Consider the following 24,518-nt stretch of genomic DNA (forward strand, 5'->3'; position numbering starts at 1 on the left):
AACAACCCAAGTAGCGGAGGCTACAGTCTCACCTAAAGCAGTATTGGGCGATGCAAGAACCAAGTTTATGCATCGAGAGACTAGTATGATTCCTTCCAGTGCCTTGGATCTCCCTTCATGCAGATTGATAGACTTCTAGGGCTCATTACTGTAATTACGTTAAAGTAGCCTTAAGAGCCTCATGAAGCTCCACGATCAATCCATGCGGACCTTAAATAGTAGATTTACCTACTTACACACATCAAAAAGTAACCCTAGATCAGAGTTCGCGTAGATCTACTAATTTTGTTAGAACACATAAGAGAAATGACATGTAACTTCATAGAAGTGGCTAAGAATTCATTTCATACATTTTTAAGACAGATTCAATAAATTCTTGTAGAATTCAATCATTACTTCATAAAACATATCATTAATCAGAAGCATATAACATAAACAGATACAAATGGAAATACTCAGTCATTCTTCAGAAAATTATCTTTATTGATCTTCAATTTACTGATTACTGACGTAGTGGAAACAATGGTTCAATATAAACTCACAGTTGGATCTATAAAACCATAAAATCACCCCGTTTTACACCCTTTTAAACAAAATATATGCCTTTTACCTATTGGAGCCAAAACTACCTTTAGAAACCCTTAAACAATGTGTTTTCCCTTTCAGAAATGTATTACCATTAAAAAATACCAAAACAATGCTTTTTTCCACTTTTTAAACAAATATATATGTTATGTCGCAGATCTAGATCTGGCCAATCAGACGGCTCTGATTGAATCGCAGTATCGGCGATCAGAGGTCCCAATGGTCACAACTATCGGTGTTATCCCTTGGTGGAGGTCCAATGCGATATCGCTAATCACTATCAGCGATTACAATCACTCGCTTAACTCTCTGCCTCTCCACTTCATACATGCTGATGCAATATATGTTGGAAATAATACTGAGAGGAGGGGTCAATCAGTATTAGTAACTCAATAATTTTTCATTTCAGATTTGTATACGCTACTTTAGCTAAGTGAACTAGCGTGTACATACGACTGTTATTAACGCAACCAGCGTATATGCAGAGAACTTTTGATTTACCCAATTTATCATGTATTGAACTTTAACCAGTATGTCAGATATTAATTAGACAGTGCAGTAAAAGCAAAATAAAGCATAAGCATCACACATGAACACCAAGATATAAGGTGGAAACCCAATGTGGGTAAAAACCATCTGTTGCTGTCATCTCTATCTTCCTTTAATAATAAGAAAAATCTATTTACAATTTTGTACTGGTGTAGACTTATACCAGTACGTAGACTTCTACCTACAGAAGGCTTCAACCTTCTCTCGTTTTCCAGCTACTACTGGAAGGGAGCTGCAACCCCCTAGCTCTTGTACTAGCCAATATGTTTGCTGGTACATAGCCGTCGACCTACAAAAGACTATGACCTTCTCTCTTCCTCCAAGGACCACGTTTCATAAATTTTTAAACTGGATCCATCAACAACATCATAAGTGTAATTCAATCATCAAATATATCTGCATCAACCAATCACCTTTTGAACCAACCACAACTGAATCAATCAATCACTTTGGCAACCCATTGATCTGATCATTCAGAATACTATCACCAGACTACAAGAACCATAACCCAAACCAGAACCCAGAACTCTGCAATAGCAAACAACAGCAACTAAAACATATTTTATAAGGTATACGCCACTTTCATGTGTCAAACCTGCGTGTATACGCACTTTTCTCAAAGCCAACCACGTATACATCTGCAAATATTAATTCATCATTCTGCAGTTATTCCAGAATTTAGTTATACCCAGATCATATCATTTACAGAATAATATATGTGTCAGTATTCAGATATAGAATATTCATGAGAAAAAACAAATAATGATAGTTCATTTTATGCCTTAAGATCTCAATCCATCATTAGATCTAGTCCCTCATCATCTGCTTAGGTTCATCGTTGGTTCAAATTCAGCAATGCACCATAACCCAACAACCTGCATACTAGATCTCACACTTCATCAAATATTCGATACTTGCACACCCTAGCCTAATGATCTTCTCCTCCTTTTATAGTTTTAGTCCTTTCTCAATACCATGGACCAAAACCACTTCGGGCCAATACCTTGGACCAAATACCTAGGGTCAATACCTCGGACCAGATACCTGGGAGCAATACCGTGGACCAAATACTTCGGACCAAAAACTTAGTTTTCCAAGGTATATGTGCTTTTCCTTTTGTAAAAGTATGTGTGTATGTATACGCAACCTGTATACGGTGAACCTGTGTGTATACACAACTTGGTCAAGGTGAACCCGTGTATACCTCGCTTTCTTCATTCTGTGAAGACTGATATGTAATTCTTTGTTGTTTACCTGTTATATTGTGATCTTTCATCTGAGTGAGTTGCCGTCAAGGACAATACCTGTATCATAATGCCAACAATCTCCCCCTTTAGACTTGATGGCAACAACCACACCAAGTCACTCTCCCCCTTTGACATCAAGGGAAAAGGGTCATGCTCCCCCTAAGTACATGTTGAAATCTCTAATATGCTGAAGTGTACTGATTGAGCTCCCATGATCGAGTCCATGCTCCCCCTAAGCACAAGCAAAGTCTGCAAAAAGATTTTCTAAAAGAAGAACATGACTCTATACCAATGACCTTCCTATCACCAATGACTCATACATACATCCATCTCCCAACCAAGTGGGGATATACCAAATTTGACTCATCCACCCAACCAAGTGGGGATATACCAATTGTTTATACATGACAAAAACAAGAAACATTACATCATCCATCCCATGGATAGTGGGGTTACAAATTAGGTATTTTCATGACCTTTACATTAAATGATATGCATGACATATATAACAGAGACAAAATAGCTTAAGCAAGACCATGATAGTCATCGGCAACTATCATATGATTTGTATCATTAGCAGCATCTGTCAATAGCATCCAGACCAACAACATGTATATGTCCCAAAATATCATCAACCTATGTCAAAGTATGTCGGCATGTATCAACTCAACCTCTTGATCTCATCAAGATCAAATTGCTACATCCCCTTATCATAACCTTCCATGAGTCAACTAAGCACATGTCATATCTCCAAGCGGTAGTAAAAAAAATCATGCACATCATATCATATGTATGTGAAAACAGCATAGACATCATTATCAAGAATTGCATGATCTTTCCACAAGAACCTTCATTATATCATCACTAGGGAACATCCCATATCATCAACCATGATAATCAACATACGTGAGTGTCAACCTATCATCATAAAGTAAGAACTCATCATCATTGATTAGGTACCAAATACTTCTAGACATAATGCCAACAATGCTTTATTAGAAGCATACCATGTTCTCCCCCTCAACCTGTTCCACATGCTCACTAGCAGATCTAATCATTGCATATGTCAGTATGAGATATCAAAACATCATCATCAATTAGATATACATCAAGTTATCAACAACTTTATGAGGACCAATATATTTCCACATGTTATCAGAAAATTGTAACCATCATCAAACAGAGCAGATAATTGACAGAACCATAGCAAACCGCTATTTTTCTGAGTCTAGCCTACTGCTTTTCTTCAAACCAACATATATGCGACTGCGACCAAAAAAATCCGTGTATGTATGTGACTACGCTTCATGAAACTCGCATATAACAACCTTTCTCTGAAAAAATAGGATGTAATAGTAGGACGATGCAACAACTACTCCCAAATTTTGTCTGAGATATTCAGATGTTTCTCTGGGCAGTGGTTTAGTGAATATATCAGCAACCTGTTCTTTGGAGGGAACATACTCCAATTTGACCTTTTGTTCAAGCACTTTTTCACGTAGAAAATGATATTTGATGGTTATGTGCTTGCTCTTGGAGTGCATGAATAGATTATTTGAAATACTGATGGCACTTGTATTATCATATAGAATGGAGATGGGTAGAGTACATGTGATCTTAATGTCTTGCAAGGTTTGCATCATCCAAAGTAGTTGTGTGTAGCAAGATGCAACATCCACGTATTTCGCTTCAGCTGTAGATAATGCAATTGAATTTTGTTTCTTGCTGAACCAAGACACTAACCTGGAACCCATATAGAATGCACCACCACTAGTGCTTTTTCTGTCATCAACACTTCCTGCCCAATCTAAATCTGTATATGCATGAAGTGTAATATCTGTATCTCTAGGATACCATAAACCAAAGTTTTGTGTTCCTTGAAGATATTTGAGAATTATTTTGATTGGCTGAAGGTTTGATTCCTTTGGAATTTCTTGGAATCTTCCAACTATTCCTACTGCATGCATGATGTCAAGTCGGGTAACTTTTAGATAAAGCAGATTGCCAATCATGGATCTGTAAGTTGGTTGATGTACTACTGTTGATTCATCATTTAATCTGAGACTGCATCCTGTTACCATTGGGGTACATACTGGTTTAGAATCTTCCATGCCATACTTTTTCAAGATCTGTTTGAGATATTTGATTTGTGAAAGAAAAATACCATCTTTATTTTTTTGAACTTGTAGACCAAGAAAATAGGTAAGCTCACCAAGCAAGGACATTTGAAATTCTTGCTGCACTACTGGAGCAAAATTTTGACTCATGGATTCTTCATTGCTACCAAAAATGATATCATCAACATAAACAACAATTATTAGCAATTTATCAGAGTCAATATTTGTATATAGATTGCTATCTGCTGACCCCTTTGAAAAAACCTGTTGGTGGAGATATTTTTCAAGATGATAATACCAGGCCCTTGGAGCCTGTTTTAGACCATAGAGAGCCTTTCTGAGTCTGAAAACAATTTTTGCATCATTTCCAAGAATGAATCCTTCTAGTTGTTCAATATAAACTTCTTCTTCTAAGTCTCCATTAAGAAAGACAGATTTTACATCCATTTGGTATACTTTGAATTTCTGAAAACTATAAAGAGCAAGAAACATTCTTATGGCTTCAAGTCTAGCAATAGGTGCAAACGTTTCTTCAAAATCTATACCTTCTTATTGGGCATATCCTTTACAAACAAGTCTGGCCTTGTTTCTAATAACTTCTCCATTTTCGTTCATCTCGTTTTTGAATATCCATTTATTTCCTATGATATTTTTATCATGAGGTCTAGGAACTAATTCCCAAGTATTATTCTTATCAATTTGCTCAAGTTCTTATTCATGGCCTTGACCCAACGTTCATCTTTGAATGATTCATTTACATTTTTAGGTTTGGTGGAAGATAGTAATGCTAGATAGCTTGAGGATTCTGTAATAGTTCTTCTTGGTTGCACACCTGCCCCTTTTCCCACTAAAATTTGAGTTTCTGGATGATTTTTCTGAACATACCTGGACAGAGTCTTTTCTTCTACTATTATCTCTTCTTTTGGTGTTTCATTGGTTTCTTCTTCAGAATCAGTGTGATTTGATGTGGGAAAATGATCCTCATCTTCTTCATTGTCATAGTATTTGGTTTTTATCTATTTTAGATTTTGGCATGATTCATCAACCACAACACCAATACTTTCAATAATTTTCCCAAGTCTTTTATTATAACATTTATATCCTTTACTTTGGGAAGAGTAGCCAAGAAGAATACCTTCATATACTCTCACATTGAAGTATTTTACAGTATGTGTCTTACCATACCAAAGTTCATGTGGAGTTTGAGTGTTGTTTACCCGAACATTTGCTTGGTTGAGAATAGTGGTGGTAGTGAATACAGCTTCACCCCCAAAGGTTGCAGGAGTTCCAGATTCATCTAGCATAGCTCGAGCCATTTGTTGAACAATTCTGTTCATCCTTTCTACCAGTCCATTTTGTTGAGGAGTCCTTGCGGTGGAGAACTACCTTTTTATTCCATGTTGTTCACAAAAGTCAAAGAATTCATCCGAGGTAAATTCCCCTCCTCGATCAAATCCGAGGCATTTGATTTTGCGATCTGATTCATTTTCAACCAAAGCTTTGAAGGCTTTGAACATTTCAAATGCTTCATCTTTATGCTTTAGAAGACCTATCCAACACATTCTGGAAAAATCATTAATGAATAATATAAAGTATTCTTCTCCATGAGGTGACTTTTTCCTTGATGGTCCACATAAATTAGTATGAACAAGTTCAAGAGCTTACTAGCTGACCCTTCCTTTTCAATGAAGTGAGATCTGGTTTGCTTACCAAATTGACATGATTTTCATATAGTATTTTCAGGAATGCTAATATCTGGAAGATCATGAACAGCCTGGAATCTGCATGCTTTTCTTATTTGAGAAAATCTTAGATGTCCCAATCTTCTGTGCCATAGCTAGTTTTAATCATTTTTTCTTAGATAGCATTGTTGTTGTCCTGCCTTGAGTATGTATAGGTTTTTTAGAGTTCTTGTACCTTTGATCAGAGTTTCTCCTGTATCAAGCTCACGAACAACACATCCATTTGATCGAAACACCACTTCATTTCCTTGATCACACATTTGACTCACACTCAACAGGTTATGCTTTAAACCATCAACATAAATAAAATTCCTAGCTTAAAATTTTTCTTTCAAGAAAACAAATCCTTTACCTTTTATGGCAATAGGAGTGTGATTTCCAAATGAGACATTCTTTTCCTTTTCTAAGGCATTATACGAGTGTAGTTTTTCTTTGTCACCTATCATGTGTTTTGAGCATCCACTATCGATGTACCACTGGTTTTCTTGTCCTTCTGTATACAAGGCTATACCACATCTTTATGTTTGCGGTTCTTTCTTTCTCCATATTTTGGGATTTAATGGAGTTTGCTCCTTTTGAGATATTTGTTGAAATTTACTCCTGCATTCAGATTCGTCATGGCCAAAGTTGTTACAAATTGAGCATTCTATTTCATTTTCAAGAAGAGAAAAGTTATTATAGGAACTTTTCTTGATCCTTGTCACATTCCTTTGATTTCATGCTTCTCTAGTCATGATGGGTTTGTAAGCAACACATTGAGTAGCTTTGTGTCCAAAATTATGACATGAGAAACATTGACCATTGAAGAAGTTCCTGCAATTATCGAATCTATTGATATGGTGATTGTAGTTTCTATTCATCTTTGAAAAAAATTGAGTATGATTTACCTGAGGTTGGTTGTGACTTTTGTTTATCCTTGGAGAAAACTGAGCCTGATTTACCTGGTGATCTGCCTTATGCCTTTGCTGACGATTGTCATACTATTCACTGTTCTTTGCTGCATCAAGATAGCTTTTAGTGGAGGTTGACAGCTTCTGTGATTGAGGTGCTTCTTCAATATATCGAAGACCTGTATTTATCAGAGGAGAACGCTGCACTTTGATAATTTCATTTAAGGTTTTTGATCCTTTAGAAAATCTAAGATTGAGAGATTTTTTTTCTCAAGATCCTTTCTTAGACCCACAATTTCACATTCTAGTTTTTCATTGTGTTTTTCTCTTTCAGCAAGTTGATATGTCAAGGTATATATAATTATATTATTTTCTTCTAAACATATTTTGAGTTTAGAAATTTCCTCATGGAGTTCATCTTCTTCTAAAGCATCCAAAAATTATCATCTTCATAAGCCATTAGAATTCTATAGTCATTACTATTTTCATCTTCATCACTATTTGATAATCCATGGCTATCTTCATGAGTATAGTAGCTCATTTTACTTACACTTTGTTTTCTATTCCATTTTGTAGATTCCTTCCATTTATCATATTTATCTTTATGAGGACATTTTGCAGCATAATGACCAACTCTACCACAAGCAAAACATTTGAAAGGTAGTTTACCTCTAAATCTTCTGAAACCCTGTTGAAGCTTCTTGACAAAGTTTACTTCATCTTATTCTTCTAAAATATGTCCTGATTCATTGAGTTCTTCTTTTCCTTTTGCTGAAGCTTTAAATGCAGCTTCCCTCATATCTGATGGGCCTCCTTTTCTCATTTCAAAGGCAGTTAAGATTCCATGAAGCTGTGTCATGGTAATAGTCTATAGATCCTGTCTTTCTTCTATGGAAAATACTTTTGATTAAATTTAGCAGACAAGGACCTTAAGACTTTCTCAACTAAGGTAACTTCCTTTATCTCTTCACCCAAATATTTCATGCAATTAACAACCTCATCTATACGTAAGAAGTAACTAGCAATACTTTCATCATTGTGCATCTTAAGAGTTTCATATTGAATTATGAGAGTTTGCAGTTTAGCATGTTTTACCTGAGAGTCTCCTTTGTAGCTTAGAATGATTTTGTCCCATATTTCTTTGGCTGATTTGAGCTGCATAACTTTGAAAAACTCTGATTGTGACAGACTTCCCAATAATGTATTGACAGCCCTGGCATTGGTTTCATATTGCTTTTTACCTGCCGTATCTGTAGGAATTGTTGATGGAAATGTATATCCTCCTTCCACAATTTCCCAGACATCTGTTCCAAGAGATTGAAGGTAGGTTGTGGTTCTTATCTTCCAATAAACAAAGTTTCTCCCATGAAAGATTGGTGGTCTGATGGATCCCCTGCTTTCTTGATTACTCATGATGATGGATCTTCCTTCAAGCTATCAAACTTCTTCAGAAGGACCTACTCTGATACCAATTGTTGTAAATAATCCTCAGAAGGGGGTGAATCAGTATTAGTAACTCAATAATTTTTCATTTCAGATTTGTATACACTACTTTAGCTAAGTGAACCAGCATGTACATGCGACTGTTATTAACGCAACCAGCGTATATGCAGAGAACTTTTGATTTACCCAATTTATCATGTATTGAACTTTAACCACTATGTTAGATATTAATTAGACAATGTAGTAAAAGTAGAATAAAGAATAAGCATCACAAATGAACACCAAGATATAAGGTGAAAACCCAATGTGGGTAAAAACCACCTGTTGTTGTCGTCTCTGTCTTCCTTTAATAATAAGAAAATTATGTTTACAATTTTGTACTGGTGTAGACTTATACCAATACTCAGGCTTCTACCTGTAGAAGGTTGCAACCTTCTCTCTTTTTCTAGCTACTACTAGAAGGGAGCTACAACCCCCTAGCTCTTGTACTAGCCGATATGTTTGCTGGTACATAACCGCCGACCTATAGAAGACTATGACCTTCTCTCTTCCTCTAGGGAACACGTTTCATAAATTTTCAGACTGGATCCATCAACAACATCATAAGTGTAATTGAATAATAAAATATATCTGCATCAATCAATCACCTTTTGAACCAACCACAATTCAATCAATCAATCACTTTGACAACCCATCAATCTGATCATTCAGAATACTGTCACCAAACTACATTAACTAGAACCCAAACCAGAACCCAAAACTCTGCAACAGCAAACAGCAACAACTAAAACATATTTTATAAGGTATACGCTACTTTCATGTGTCGAACCTGCGTGTATATGCACTTTTCTCAAAGCAAACTAGCGTATACATCTGTAAATATTAATTCATCATTCTGCAGTTATTCGAGACTTTAATTATACCTAGATCATATCATTTACAAAATAATATATGCGCCAGTATTCAAATCTAGAATATTCATGAGCAAAAACATATAATTATAGTTCATTTTACACCTTAAGATCCTGATCCATCATTAGATCTAGTCCCTCATCATCCGCTTAGGTTCATCCTTGGTTTAGATTTAGCAATGCACCATAACCTAATAACCTACATACTAGATCTCACACTTCATCAAATATTCAATACTTGCACACCCTGGCCTAATGATCTTCTCCTCCTTTTATAGTTTTAGTCCTTTCTAAGTACCATGGACCAAAACCACTTAGAACCAATACCTTGGACCAAATACCTAGGGTCAACACCTCAGACCAAATACCTTGGACCAATACCATGGATCAAAATACCATGGACCAAATACTTCGGACCAAAAACTTAGTTTTCTAAGGTATACGTGCTTTTCCTTTTGTGAAAGTGTGGGTGTACGTATACGCGACTTGTATACGGTGAACCTGCCTGTATACACGGCTTGGTCAAGGTGAACCTGCATATACCTCTCTTTCTTCATTCTGTGAAGACTGATCTGTAATGCTTTGTTGTTTACCTATTATACTGTGATCTTTCATTTGAGTGAGTTGCCATCAAGGATAATACCTGTATCATAATACCAACAATATATATGTTGGTAATCGTGTATCGCAAAGGATTGGGGAGAAGCCTTTGACATGCGCTGATCTGACTACACGACGCGATCTATTGTCGGACCTGATAGGACCCAAAACTCTCGTGCATAAAATTTCAAGTCCACTTCCTTGAATCCGCTAAGTGTTTAGCGTGATTTCTCTGTGTAAATGGCATTTGGTGATACGACAAGTAAATACACTGGGGTGATGCTATGTGGGTTCCATGGACCCAATAGTGTTAAAACTTCCCTCCTATAATAATTTAAAGTCTGGATTCTCTATCCGACTATGTTTTGCACCCGATACTTAGTGTATTTTGGGTTTTCCACTCACAGAACCAAACCAATGGAATGAACTCGCCAATCAAACCTTTAACACAATATTTCTATCATAAAATATGAAAAACACAGGCCAACATCAATATCATCCAATTACAGAGAGAAAATAAGCATTTGAGGCCTCCACGGACTGTTTATATTAATATGCACGCAACACTAATTTATTCACAATAAACACATAATAGATTCTCGGCCTTAGGCTAGATTACATAGATAAAGACCTTTGTCTCAAAAAATGCAAATTCACTCACTATCTCTCTGCTCTCGCTCTATCCATCCCCTCACTCATTACATTTTCCTTCCTTTTATCCATCGATAAACACTCTAACCATATCTAACAACAAAATCTCTATTTTTAATAGATCTAACAACAAATCTCTAACTCCTAGCTCTATGCTAACAATCTCTATCTCTGAATCTAAAATAAGATAGTCTCTAACTTATTACAATAATGAATTATAACTAATTTCTTGAGAGATCCAACCCTCTCAGTAAAACTGGCTTTTTACCAGTTAGGCCAATGAATTTCAACTTGTTTATCCACAACATGTGAACAAACTTTTACATTGCTAGCTAAGTCTGGATGCTCCTGCATTAGAATCCCGGGGAAGAATAGAATCCTCCTTCAAAATTTCAAGACTTACTCCATATTTCTGTAGTTTTTCTACTGTTAACCAGCTAGCGTGCTCCACTGGTTGTCCTTTCCATTTGACTACATACTAGAAATAAGTTTGTCCTCTGGTTCTTTTGGATACTCTCTTCTCCAAAACAACTTCCACTTCCTTCTTAGCTGTCTTTGGAATTTTTTCTTCCCAGTTCACAGTTTGAACTTCATCCCCTATAGCTTCCTCCTAAAATTCTGTCTCTGCCTCTTTGTATGGATACAAATCTGTAACATTAAAAATGGGGGATATTCCAATCCCTTCTGGAAACTCAATCTCATATGCATTGGATAAAAAATTTCTTACAATTTTGCACAGTCCTATCTTTTTCATTTTCAGTTTGTTGTAAGTTTTAGTAGGAAATCTCTCTTTCCTCAAATGCACCATCACTAAGTCTCCCGCTTGGAATTCTTTCTATCTTATTTTCATATCTACCCTCTGTTTATATTTTTTGCTGCATTCCTGCAATTTGCCTTTGATTTCTTCCTGTAATCTCTACAACTATTCTGCAAATTCTTTAGCTTTTGCACTCCTGGTTTCCTGTTTTCCCAAATTCCTGAGCTCATACACACCTCTTGGATGCATTCCAAAGAAAATCTAAAATGGACTCATTCCAGTGCTTCGGTTTGGAGTATCATTGTAAGCAAACTCAGCTTGAGCTAGTGCTAAATCCCACTATTTCGGATTCTGATATACTAAACTTCTTAATATATTTCCCAAGCTCCTGTTCACTACTTCAGTTTCTCCATCTGTTTTAGGATGATATGCTGAACTAAAACTGAGGTTAGCTCCCAGTTTCTTCCAAAGATTCCTCTAGAAATGCCCTATAAACATGGTATCTTGATCAGATACAATACTTACTGTAACCCATGCAATCTTACAATCTCTGAAAAGAATAAATTAGCTATGTGTGTTGCATCACTAGTTTTCCTACATGTAATGAAATGTGCCATTTTAGAGAATCTATCTACTACAACATAAATGGAATCATTCCCTCTCTGGGTTTTTGGTAATCCCAGAACAAAATCCATGCTAACTGCATCCCACGGTCGGTCTGGTATTGGCAATGGCTGATACAGTCCTGCATTCTGACTCCTTCCTTTTGCATGTTGACATATCCTGCATTTCTCAACAAACTTTTTGACATCAGTTTGCATTTTTGGCCAATAATAAAAAGCATTCACCTGAGCGAAGGTTTTATCTTGTCCAAAATGACCAGATAATCCTCCACTATGTTTCTCCTTTATGATGTTTTCCCTCATGGAACATTTGGGAATACACAACTTGTTGCTTTTAAATAATAGGCCTCCTTGAATGAGGTAGTCCAACCACTGACTTCTGTTATGGCTCATTGGATTCTGAACTGTTGTGTAGATATCTCTGAAATCTTCATCATCCTTGTACATTTCAATCATTTCCTCAAATCCTACAACACCCACTTTGAATTCTTGCAAAATAAAACTTACCCTGCTCAATGCATCTGCTACTTTATTTGACTTACCACTCTTATAATTTATTACAAAAGTAAAACTTTGCAGAAATTCTACCCACTTGGCATGTTTCTGATTCAGCTTTGGCTGGTTATTGATAAACTGTAAGGCATGATTGTCTGAATATAATATGAATTCTTTTGGCAGCAAATAATGTCTCCACTTTTTCAAAGCCTACACAATAGCATAAAACTCCTTATCATAAGAAGAATATTTCTTCTTTGCATCATTCAGTTTCTCACTGAAATATGCTATTGGTCTTTGCTCCTGACTCAGAACTGCACCAACTGCAACTCCACTAGCATCTGTTTCTACTTGAAAGACTTTCTCAAAATCTGGCAAAGCTAAAATCAACTTCTCTGTGATTTTCTTCTTCAGCAAGTTAAAACTTCTGTCTGTTGCTTCTATCCACTGAAATGGTTGATTGATCTCCTTGATTGTCTCAAGGATTGGTGCACAAATTTGACTAAAACCTTTGATAAACTTTCTATAAAAACTTGCAAGTCCATGGAAGCTTCTTACCTCAAATATGCTTCTGGGAGTAGGCCAGTTCCAAATTGCTTGGACCTTCTCTGGATCCATCTTCAAGCCTTCTTTAGAAACTACAAATCCCAAGTAAACCAACTCCTCCTTCATGAAACTACACTTATTCAAATTTATTAGTAGTTTCTCTTTTTGCAGAGTTCTTAGGACCAACTTAAGATGCTCTAAATTCTCCTCTTTACTTTTACTAAAAAACAAAATATCATCAAGGTACAAAATAACAAATTTACCTCTATACTCCTTCAAGACTTCATTCATTAATCTCATGAACATACTGGGTGCATTAGTGAGCCCAAAAGGCATCACTAACCACTCATCACCTTCCTGAATCCTTATTTGATGATATCCACTCTTCAAATCTATTTTAGTAAAGTATCTAGATCCACTCAAACATTCCATTAAATCATCCATGCGTGGTAAAGGAAATTTGTACCTAATTGTGATCTTGTTGATATCTTTGGAGTCTGTGCACATGCACCATTCTCCTCCTTTCTTTGGACTGAGTACTGTTGGTACAACACATGGGCTAAGACTTTCTCTGATCAGCCCCTTATCCATCAACTCCTGTACTTGCCTTCCAAATTCTACGTTCGCTTGAGGAGTTAGTCTATATGCTACTTTATTTGGCAAGCTTGCTCCTGGTATTAAGACAATGTGATGACTAATACTCCTAATCGATGGTAATTCATTTGGAAACTCATCCATAATAATATTAGCAAAATCATCTAACATCATTCTAACTTCTTCAGGCAAATCATTCAAGTTTGTGGAAGTCAAAATTACCTTTGGTCTTACCACAACAGAAAAATTCAACTCCTCATTCTTCACTACTTCTTGCAGCAGCTCCTTTCCACTTATCAGCATAATACTACTCCCAGGTGTTCCTTTGTCAGCATCTTCCTTCAATGGCAACAATGTATGTTTAGTTCCATCCTTCTCCAAAGTATAAATTTTTCTCCTTCCATCATGAATAGCTTTCCGATCAAATTTCCACGATCTTCCCAACAATACATGGCATACATCCATGGACATTACATCACATATATCACATCTTTATACGTACTAATTTGTATCTCCACCTTGCATTGTTCAGCCACAATGATCTGATGTCCCTTCTGTAACCATGACACTTTATAAGGAGTAGGGTGCATGGACTTTGCTAGCTTGAGCTTGTCCACCATCTTTGTAGAAACCAGATTGCTAGTGCTTCCACTGTCAATTATTACTTTGCAACACTTACCTTTTGACTTACAGGTAGTTCTGAATAAATTCTTCCTCTGTGCTGGTTCTCCAATATCCGGCTCTACCCTGAGCAAAGTCCTTCTCAATAACATTGATTCACATTCTTCATAGGGTTCTTCCATTTCCACAAGTTGAGGTGGTTCTAGCTTTGCCTTAGCCACATTCGCATTCCTCTGAATTTCTAGTTTATTATGAGGACAATCCCATGACATATGTCCCCATTCTCCACATGTATCACACCGAACATCTCTTCCTCGGCCTCTTCCTCTGGGCATAGATCTTCCTCTGTTAGATTCCCCCCTCTATGGTGGTCTGCTACTTGAGCTTCTTGCTTCATGCTAATGTTGTTGTCCCCTTGGTCTGGTAGTTCCCCTACCTCTTGCTGAGCTTTTTCCTCTATTCCTCTGATTCTGTTTCCTCAAGATCTTTTCTTCTACCTTCAAACTTGCTTGATAGGCATCCTCAACAGTTTTCAAACTTAACAAGCTAATCTCATCTTGTATTTCATACCTTAAGCCATTTATATATCTAGCTACCTTTTCCACATCATCCTCTACATGCCCTGCTCTAATATTCAATCTATAAAATTCTTTTGTATATTCTTTAACAGACATTCCTTTTTGCCTTAAATTTTGCAATTGCTTAAAAAGATTCAAATGATAGTCTTTAGGAAAAAACTTGGCTTTCATTTTACTTACCATTTTATCCCATAGCTTGATCTTGGACTTCCCTTTCCTCGTTCTTGATGTTTGTACCTCGTCCCACCAGATGGCTGCGTGACCCTTCAATCTAGTAACTGCAAACTTCACTCTCTTCCCCTCATCAATCTCTTCATAGTCAAAGTATTGGTCTAAGGATCTGATCCAATCTGTTAACTCTTCTGCATTCAGACTCCCTTCATACATAGGGATTTCCGCCTTAGGTTTTCCTCCCACTTTTGCCAACATCTTAAGGACCTTGGCAGTTTCATCGTTTTCGTCTACTATCTCCTCTGCAGGAGATTCTTCTAAAGAACTTTCATCTCCTTCATCAGGTACTCTTCTCTGAGCAGTCTCAATTGACTCCATTTGCGTACACAGACTCCATACTTCCTCCAGTAGAATTGCATTTGGGTCAGGTCTTCCTCGACCAATGCCTCTCCTTGGTGGCATTTTCACTGCAAACAATCCCTTTCTTCTGCTCTGATACCAAAAATGACACAGCGGAAACAATGGTTCAATATAAACCCACAGTTGGATCTATAAAACCCAAAAATCACCCCGCTTTACACCCTTTTCCACAAAATATAGGCCTTTTACCTATCAGAGCCAAAACTGCCTTCAGAAACCCTTAAACAATGTGTTTTCCCTTTTGGAAATGAATTACCATTAAAAAATACCAAAACAATGCTTTTTTCCACTTTTTAAACAAATATATATGTTATGCCATAGATCCATATTTGGCTTATTGGACGGCTCCCATTGAATCGCAGTATCGGCAATTGGAGGTCCCAATGGTCACAACTATCAACACTATCCCTTGGTGGAGGTCTGATGCGATATCGCTAATCGCTATCGGCGATTACAATCACTCGCTTAACTCTCTGTCACTCCACTTCATACATGCCGATGCGATATATGTGTCGGCAATCGCATATCGCAAAGGCTTGGGGACAAGCCTTTGACATGTGTCGATCCGACTGCGCGATGCGATCTATTGTCAGACCCGATAGGACCCAAAACTCCTGTGCATAAAATTTCAAGTCCGCTTCCTTGAATCCGCTAAGTGTTTAGCGTGATTTCTCTATGTAAATGGCATTCGGCAATACGACAAATAAATACACTGGGGTGATGCTATGTGGGTTCCACAGACCTGATAGGGTTAAGAATTCTCTCCTATAATAATTTAAAGTCTGGATTCTCTATCTGACTGTGTTTTGCACCTGATACTTAGTGTATTTTGGGTTGTACACTCACATAACCAAACCAATGGAATGAACTCACCAATCGAACCTTTAACACAATATTTCTATGATAAAATATGAAAAACACAGGCCAGCATCAATATCATCCAATTACAGAGAGAAAATAAGCATTTGAGGCCTCCACGGGCTGTTTATATTAATATGCACGCAACACTGATTTATTCACAATAAACACATAACAGAGTCTCGGCCTTAGGCTAGATTACACAGATAAAGACCTTTGTCTCAAAAAATGCAAACTCACTCACTATCTCTCTGCTCTCGCTCTATCCATCCCCTCGCTCATTACATTTTCCTTCCTTTTATCCATCGATAAACACTCTAACCATATCTAACAACAAAATCTCTATTTTTAGTAGATATAACAGCAAATCTCTAACTCCTAGCTCTATGCTCACAATATCTATCTCTGAATCTAAAATAAGACAATCTATAACTTATTACAATAATGAATTATAACTAATTTCTTGAGATATTCAACCCTCTCAGTAAAACTGGCTTTTTACCAAACAGGTCAATGAATTTCAACTTGTTTAGCCACAACATGTGAACAAACTTTCACATTGCTAGCTAAGTCCAGATGCTCCTGCATCAATTACAGACTCTTCTTACCCTATGCACATAGCTGCAGGGGTCTACACACTCAGCTGCGGACTCTACCCAGGCCTCCTACACACTTAGCAACAAGAGCCTTCCCTTCTCTATCTAAGCACAGGAAGTAGAGCCTTCCTACCTTAGCTCTTTCCCAAGACAACAAAAACTCTTCAATGTACCCAATTTTCTATCCAAACTTAACTCTAAGACTTGCTAAGAATCAACTATTTATAACTGTTTTAATACAATACCATGGCCCCCAGCTCATGGTTGAGTCTTTAAAAACGACCAAAAACAAGGGGTTAAGGCCCCTTTAACTCTATCAATTTGCACACTTCGCGTCGAAATTTTGCAGAGACTTTACATATTTTACAAAGTTATTTACAAAAATGACTAAGTCTAATTTAGTTCTACCCTTGGGGACCGCATCCCAACAACATAGAGAGGGGATAGCACCTAGGTGCTATAAAGTATTTCAGAGGTAAGGGATATCAGAACTCTGCTATAAAATCCTTTTTGAGAAAATTTACGATGACAAGAGCTAGGATGCGCTATTTGTGCTTGGTTATAGGGACCCAAATGAAACAAATGGCGAGAGAAAGTACACTAAGGTATAGGCCCATGACTCAATTTCAAGGATATTAGCACCTAAGTGCTCATCCTCCGATCAAGGCACATGTTTTCATGGAAGATATATAGGAAAGGGGGTTAAGAGAAAAGGAGATGAATGCATTAGAGTGTTATGACTTTGTAACATTTTTTTAATAGAGTTACAATATGAGAAAGCTATGATACTAATATACAAATATCATTATGGATGAATGGGTGGGAAACTAATTCAATGTGTGCATAAGGTTGGCATCGCAAGATTAATGGCGACCACAGAGATCACTCGGTCAAGGCAAGAAGGATCAAGATTTGTAGGGAAAAGCTCGGTCCTTTGACACCCTAGTAAGTAAGTCATCTCTAATATCATGTGCAGGTTACAGGGGATTAAATCAAGAACAATGCCATTAGTTCAAAGAAGCCATGTTGCTGTTCATTTTTATCTTTGCATAGTGTGACTAAGTATTAATTCTCGGTATGGAGATCACTCAAAGGCCCATTCTAAGAGGTTAATGATGCATACATGTGATCAGTTTCTCAATGCCCCACTAGTCCACATCATAAGCACACCACGAGTCAAGATAACGAAGCCTGAGTCCACTCCAGGAAATAAGAGGAATAAAAAATGGAGATATTTTGCTATCTCAACCATCACACATCATGTTTTGTTTATACTTTGTAAATATTTCATTGCGAAGACGAATCAAAATATGTTTGGATAGTTAGGACACGCACTTCCTCAGATAATTGAGCAGTTCAAACAACTAGAGCATTCAAGATATTTTGTAAGTATTTCTTTGAATTCTCTCCCTTAAAAGGGAAGTGTAACTTAATATAAGGGTTTGATTTTCCTTGATCCAAGAGGATGTTATTGTATTGCAAATCCCACAAGTTTGTGCTATGACATGTATTTCGTTCGAGAATTTTAATGAAGAAGTCCTGGTGATTCTAAGCATTTGGGATATGTAGTATGTGTTCCTCCTTTGTATTCCACTTCATATGTGTTTTACTCTTCAGAATTTGTGTATTTCGAGTTGCTGGATTCCCTCTCAGTTCACATATTTACTTAGGTTATGTGATATCGGATTGAACATGTGAAATTGTAGGTTTATCTATGTTATGTATTAGGAGATGATACTTATGAAATTATAGAAATACATGTGTTACGAAATAGATGATAGTACTTGTGGTAGATAGAGTTGAAAGCCTTAAAATGCTATCCATAATTTCTGCAACCTCACGCCTTTTATATTTTCATGGTTGTGACGATATTTCTTGTCTAATATTCCTTGTTTATCCAACCCTCTACACCGGGTTCCTGTCTTCTATCTCTCCTTTCCATATTTACTGCAACGACAAATTAAGCTACATCCTCTGTGTTGGCCACTACCCTTGAATATTTGTTCTTGGGAATGATACATTGTTCAAGTGTATATTGAATCTGCCTCCAAGAAATGTAATTGAACTGAAAATATAAATCATTTGAGAGCTAGAATAGGGGGCAGCTAAACAAACTACAAAGGCAATCAAAGAGGTGAAACCCATATCTTTAGCTACGATAAACTCACTTGTATCATCAGATCCTATTCTCCTTGCAGGAGGTGTATGGGAATTAATCTTGTTTTATTTTATTGTTCCTTCAATTGTATACACCATTGCCTTTTCTCTGAGGGGTAAAGGTAATCTCAACCCTGCTCAAGTGCTTTAGTTTCTCACCAAACAAGACTATGTGATATTAGACATTTGAATAGAGAAAGAGAAGTTCAAGGTTGACATAGCTAGTTCGCCAAGGAGTGTTAATGATCCGGACTTAAACATGAACGCAACAAATTACAGAGATAACCATAAACACAGATATGCAGTGGAAATAGTACTTCATTTCATTAATGTAACATCCTGAAATATGCTTATAAACAGTAATGGAAATAAACTAGCTAGGGTGATGGTAGCTTATCCCTGAGAAGAGATGTGGTGGCTACATGCCTCTGAACTGTTCTGAATTGTGTTACAATGAGGCTCGAAGGCCTATTTATTGTTGAGAAACGATTGAAAACCCTTAACATTCCAAAACATAACCGTAGAAGATGAAACGCCAAATTGTGGGCCCCGTTTGGGTAAATTGGTACATCAATTTCTCGGGGTTGTAACTTTGGCATACGATGTCTGTTTGACACGTACAATAGCTCGTTAGAAATATCTATCCGAGCACTACCACTTTGGGAGGCAACATCGGTCCATGGACCCATGTTGCCCCAGATTTCCGAAAAAACATCGTTTAGGGCCTCAAAACGGCTCTGAAAGTTCAAGACCCGAAAAACTACTAAAAATAGTAAACTGCGCTACAATTTAAGAAACTGAAAAGACTGAAAGAGACAGTTGTGAGGGTCCAAATGGGATAGGTGGGTGGCCACCAACATCCATCTGGACCAGTTAAAAATAATCTTTTATTCTTAGCAATCAAAGAGTTTCCTAATAAATTGAGAAGTATGTTGAGAAACTCTAAAAAATTTGAGGCAGAAATGGTAGTTTTGAAAATTTCATAATTAAAGAGGCTTAACAAGAATTCAAGGGTGGTCATAATCATTTCATATGGAGATGTGGTAAATACTTTGGCAACGACTCTTACTGGCCTTCGATTCAACATCTCATGGGTTTTGACTAACGTATTCTCAGGGGGAAGAGGCTGGATGCAAAGTTATCTTGGAAAAAAGTCATATATTGCCTCCTCTTCTGAAATCCTATCCCCATCAATAATAATACAGTCAGTTATGGGGCATTGTGGAACAACTATTTTAAGCTCGCAGACAACATCTCGCCACCTTATTGCTAGTGGTTTGGATGATTAAGAAACTAAATTTTATATGTAAGTCAAACCCACTCCATGATATTATCTGTGAAATTACCGTAATCTCATGTATCATAGCATCAAAAATGTCTAAAATTGTCCTTCTTATTGCCTTCAGTGAAAATGGTGGGTGAGCAAACTTTAACAGTCATAGGTCAAATATTATTGGTTTCCTGTTTCCAAAATAGCAAGTTTACCAAACCGCCAACAAAAGAAAACTAACAAACTTATAATCTCAAATGCCCGATGAACATCATCTAATCTATAGTAAATAACACAAAGTACCAAAGAGGACTATGGTTATGAATATGATAACCCTATAGAAGTCAATTAAATGAGAACTTGTAGCAAGCTTGCAATATCTTAATGTTGAGTGTTCTCATGGTTATGATTATTTGGAGAAGCAAGTCGATATGAAATTCAGATTTGATGCCTAATACTATGACAGATAGAACCCATTTCAAATCAAGCTTTCCAACTAAGTACTTTTACTCAAAACTTGGTATCACAACACAATGTTACTTATCTCATAAACTATATACTTATACTTTCCAGCCAACACATCTTCGAAGGCCATTCTTTCTTGCTAGAAACATAACATACTATAGGGAACATGTCATTAAGATGGACTAGTGTTTTCCTACATCATAATTCAATGGACCATACAGAGATATCAGGATAAGTGAGTATTAGGTATATTTCATATTTACATTGAATGCATTGGCCAATTTTGTTAACTTGGTATTTAGTTAGCACTAATAAATACTCTTACTCCTCTTGTGAATGCCATTGTCAAGTGTTATATATAGAGGATGAATGCAACCTTTTTAGCAATAATTACTTTCTGTTTGAATTCAGTAGTAAGAAGCATGAGGAATCCTCAAGTTCTTCTTTTGAGCTAGATATTAATAGCCTTTTTCAGGTTCACCATGGCTATAAGGGAATTGGATATGCCCTTTTCAGAAAGAAGGAAATGTATTTCACAATGAAAGATGATGTTATGGTTGGATCATGTAGTGCTCTACCCACAGATGTTCCCAAGGGACACTGTGTAGTGTATGTTGGAAGTGAACACAGTAGATTTGTCATCCCCATGACTTATTTGAATCATTCTCTTTTCAGGGTATTGCTGGAGAAGGCCGAGGAAGAGTATGGGTTTGATCACCAGATGGGTCTCACCATTCCCTGTGAAGAAGTTGCTTTCCATTATCTGACATCCATGTTGGCTAAAAAGGAAGTAGTACCAGCAACTTTGAAGTTGGATAGTTTCCTCCATATAAATTAACACAGAGATGGAGCGCATATAGTTAAGTCCACTAAGATCATTTTCCAAGCATGGGAATGGCAACATGGCTACAAAGATGTCCTTAAAAATTCAAATTGAAACTCAGAAAATATGTGCTCTCGTATTCTCTTTTTGTTTTGTATTTTTGAGTGTCTTAAAAATTTTCAATCATGGCCTTCTAGATGTTTTTGGTTTTGATTGTTGGAGACTAATGACACAGTACTAGCCAGGTCATCTTCTTCATATAATATATATGGAAGTGGCTTGAGGGAAATCCATTGTTTTGGATTTTGTGGAGGTCAAAAAATTTCATCACAATTTAGGTATTTGGATTTTCCTTGCCCCTATCTAATGGGAAATAAAACTTTCCAAATCACCTCCCAAATACCATGACAAAGACGATCAACAAAGTAGGTAGAAGCAAGGTGACACTAGGTCGAGAAATTTTCTAGCTTATGGATGACAGAGAATGCCTCTCATTAACATTGGTGATGCTACTAAAGTTGTAAATAATCTCAAAATAAACCAATTGAGAATGATAAAATCTTATTGAGTGGTATGTTCTGTTTTCCTGTTATTGAATTGTTTTTGGTCTTTTTCAAAGCAACTCGCAAGCTAGCTTTGTGACAACTTAGTTATTCTGCTTTCGAAAAAGCAAATTTCAAAACAAAATTCAAAATACAGTATGGTACCTGGATATTAAATATATTTATTTATTACATATGTATTAATCAAAATTTTGTGTTTAAAGGATTTTTCTTTTAATCCCTGATCAAAGTTTACTGATAAAAATTTTCAGTATTTAAAAAAAAATAAAGTCATATTTTAGTTTTCCTTTAACAAAGCGAGAAATTATTTTTTAAAATTAAACTCATATTTCAGTTTTCCTTGAAAAGATCAAGAAAAACAAATATTTGTTTGAAAGCAACTATCCTTATTGACAACTATTAGGGAAATTGCAATGCTTATCAAGGAGCTTAGGCTGGCACATCTGTCTCTGAACAACCTAATCATGTCATGTATAAGACACCATGAAAGTGATCAAGGTGAGAGAATCTTTATGGAAGTAATTAATAGAATCCTTATTCATATAGAGATGGGCATGTTGTCAAGGGTATATACATTAACAACTGTAAGGAATGAAAATGATGACACGTTGCCTAATTAAGAACCAACGTTTAAGGAGCAGTTAGGTCCAATTATCAGTCTAACAGAGAAGAGGAGATAATAGCCTCAAAGTGTACACCAAGGTTTTCATTCATAAACAACAGTGAAGTAGGATACTATACTTCCTCTATAAACTCTTGTATTATCAAGGACTAGAATATTTATCAATAGTCTTAATGTGTACACCAAGTTTTTTATCCATAAATGTTCAAGTAGCAACATGCCACTAATTCCACTATGCATTCTTGTTACTATGAAGGATTTGAGCTGCTATCAAAAGCCTATATGGATCTTGAAACCCCCTTTTCATATATTTTGAATCTCTTGACATTAGGCATGTTCGATTAAAAGCATTGATGAGTTGATGGATTTTGGTATAGTGTAATAAGAATATTTTTTCAGAACTCAATGTGTTCCAACAACAATTACTATAGTCATAAAACAACAAAGTTTCCAATCTATTCATGCAAATTAGGGTATCCAACAAGGGTGTCAACTAATTACAACCATAAGGTATCATAATTCTTAGTTCCCTAATACTTTCTATTATCATGCATCTGAGTTTGGTTAATATTATGAATGGAGGAGAGGTAGGCTTAGTGTGGTGTTGCGTACTGATGTTGTCTATGTAGCTCCATTTACAAAAAAAAAGGCCAACACTAAGGCATGTTTTGAAAATGGTATGTATCCGTGGGTCAACATCTTAATAGAATGCCATGGATTGAGACTAGCACATATAAGTAATACTATATCACTTTAGGATCTAACTTGTTGGTTGACTTCACCATGGACAATTCATATCTCTCGTTGGAAGTATTGCACAAGGACTTTTAACTTCCATACCTAGTTGATCAAGTATAATTACCAGATCAACCACAACTTTGAAGTTGCCTATATTGGTAATCACGACATTTGGTGCAGGTTTGGCATAAGATGATGTATATGTCAACAACTTGTATTTGAGCTCTTTAGTTATTTATATTTATATGTAAAGCATAGTTTGATTTGCAAACAATCAACAACAATTTTTCCATGAAGATCATAGAACCTCTAATCTAATTATTTAAAAAATAATCTCTAAAAACATGATAACTTACCAAAGGCATAGGAGGTTGTAATTTATAAAGATAAGTGAAATAAGCACAAGTTCAAAAAATTCCATCATATTAGGTTGAAAAATGGATTCTTATATTTCCATCAAGCACAAGTTTTAAGGTAAATTTCCAAATGGAGCCAAAAACTGGAGTGACATGTTGATATGTTTGTTGATATTTGAGTATCTATAGTGTGCTCACTATTCAAAAAGTTCAAGGAAAATTTCCCTTCTCATCCTTCCCTTTCCATATCTATTATAATGTTTGATAGAAAACAAACTTAATTCTCATTTGTTTCATTGATTTCACCAAATATGATAGGTTGCTTGATAAAATCGAAGGAGAAAAAAGGATATTCAAATGAAACAAACAAATATTATAAAAGCATAGAGCTATTGGAAGAGGAGAAACAACATGGAAAACTTGATGTTCTATTGTCATGGACTAAATTTGAAGTTCTATTGTTGTGGACTAGAAAACTTTAGGCCCTATGTGAGTCGATCGACTTGCTATTAGGTGCTTTTTTATCCAGA

The 24,518-nt window shown here is 36.3% G+C and overlaps 1 pseudogene; it reads left to right on the forward strand.

Annotated features, from left to right (window-relative positions):
- LOC149138650 (uncharacterized) overlaps window positions 1–21,724 on the forward strand; it is a 79,997-nt pseudogene extending 58,273 nt beyond the window's left edge.
- The last annotated feature ends 2,794 nt before the right edge of the window (window positions 21,725–24,518 follow it).

Source organism: Pinus tabuliformis, chromosome X (genome assembly GCF_031772625.1).
Source record: "Pinus tabuliformis cultivar Carrire ecotype Pingquan chromosome X, CPIR1, whole genome shotgun sequence".
Taxonomy (NCBI): domain Eukaryota; kingdom Viridiplantae; phylum Streptophyta; class Pinopsida; order Pinales; family Pinaceae; genus Pinus; species Pinus tabuliformis.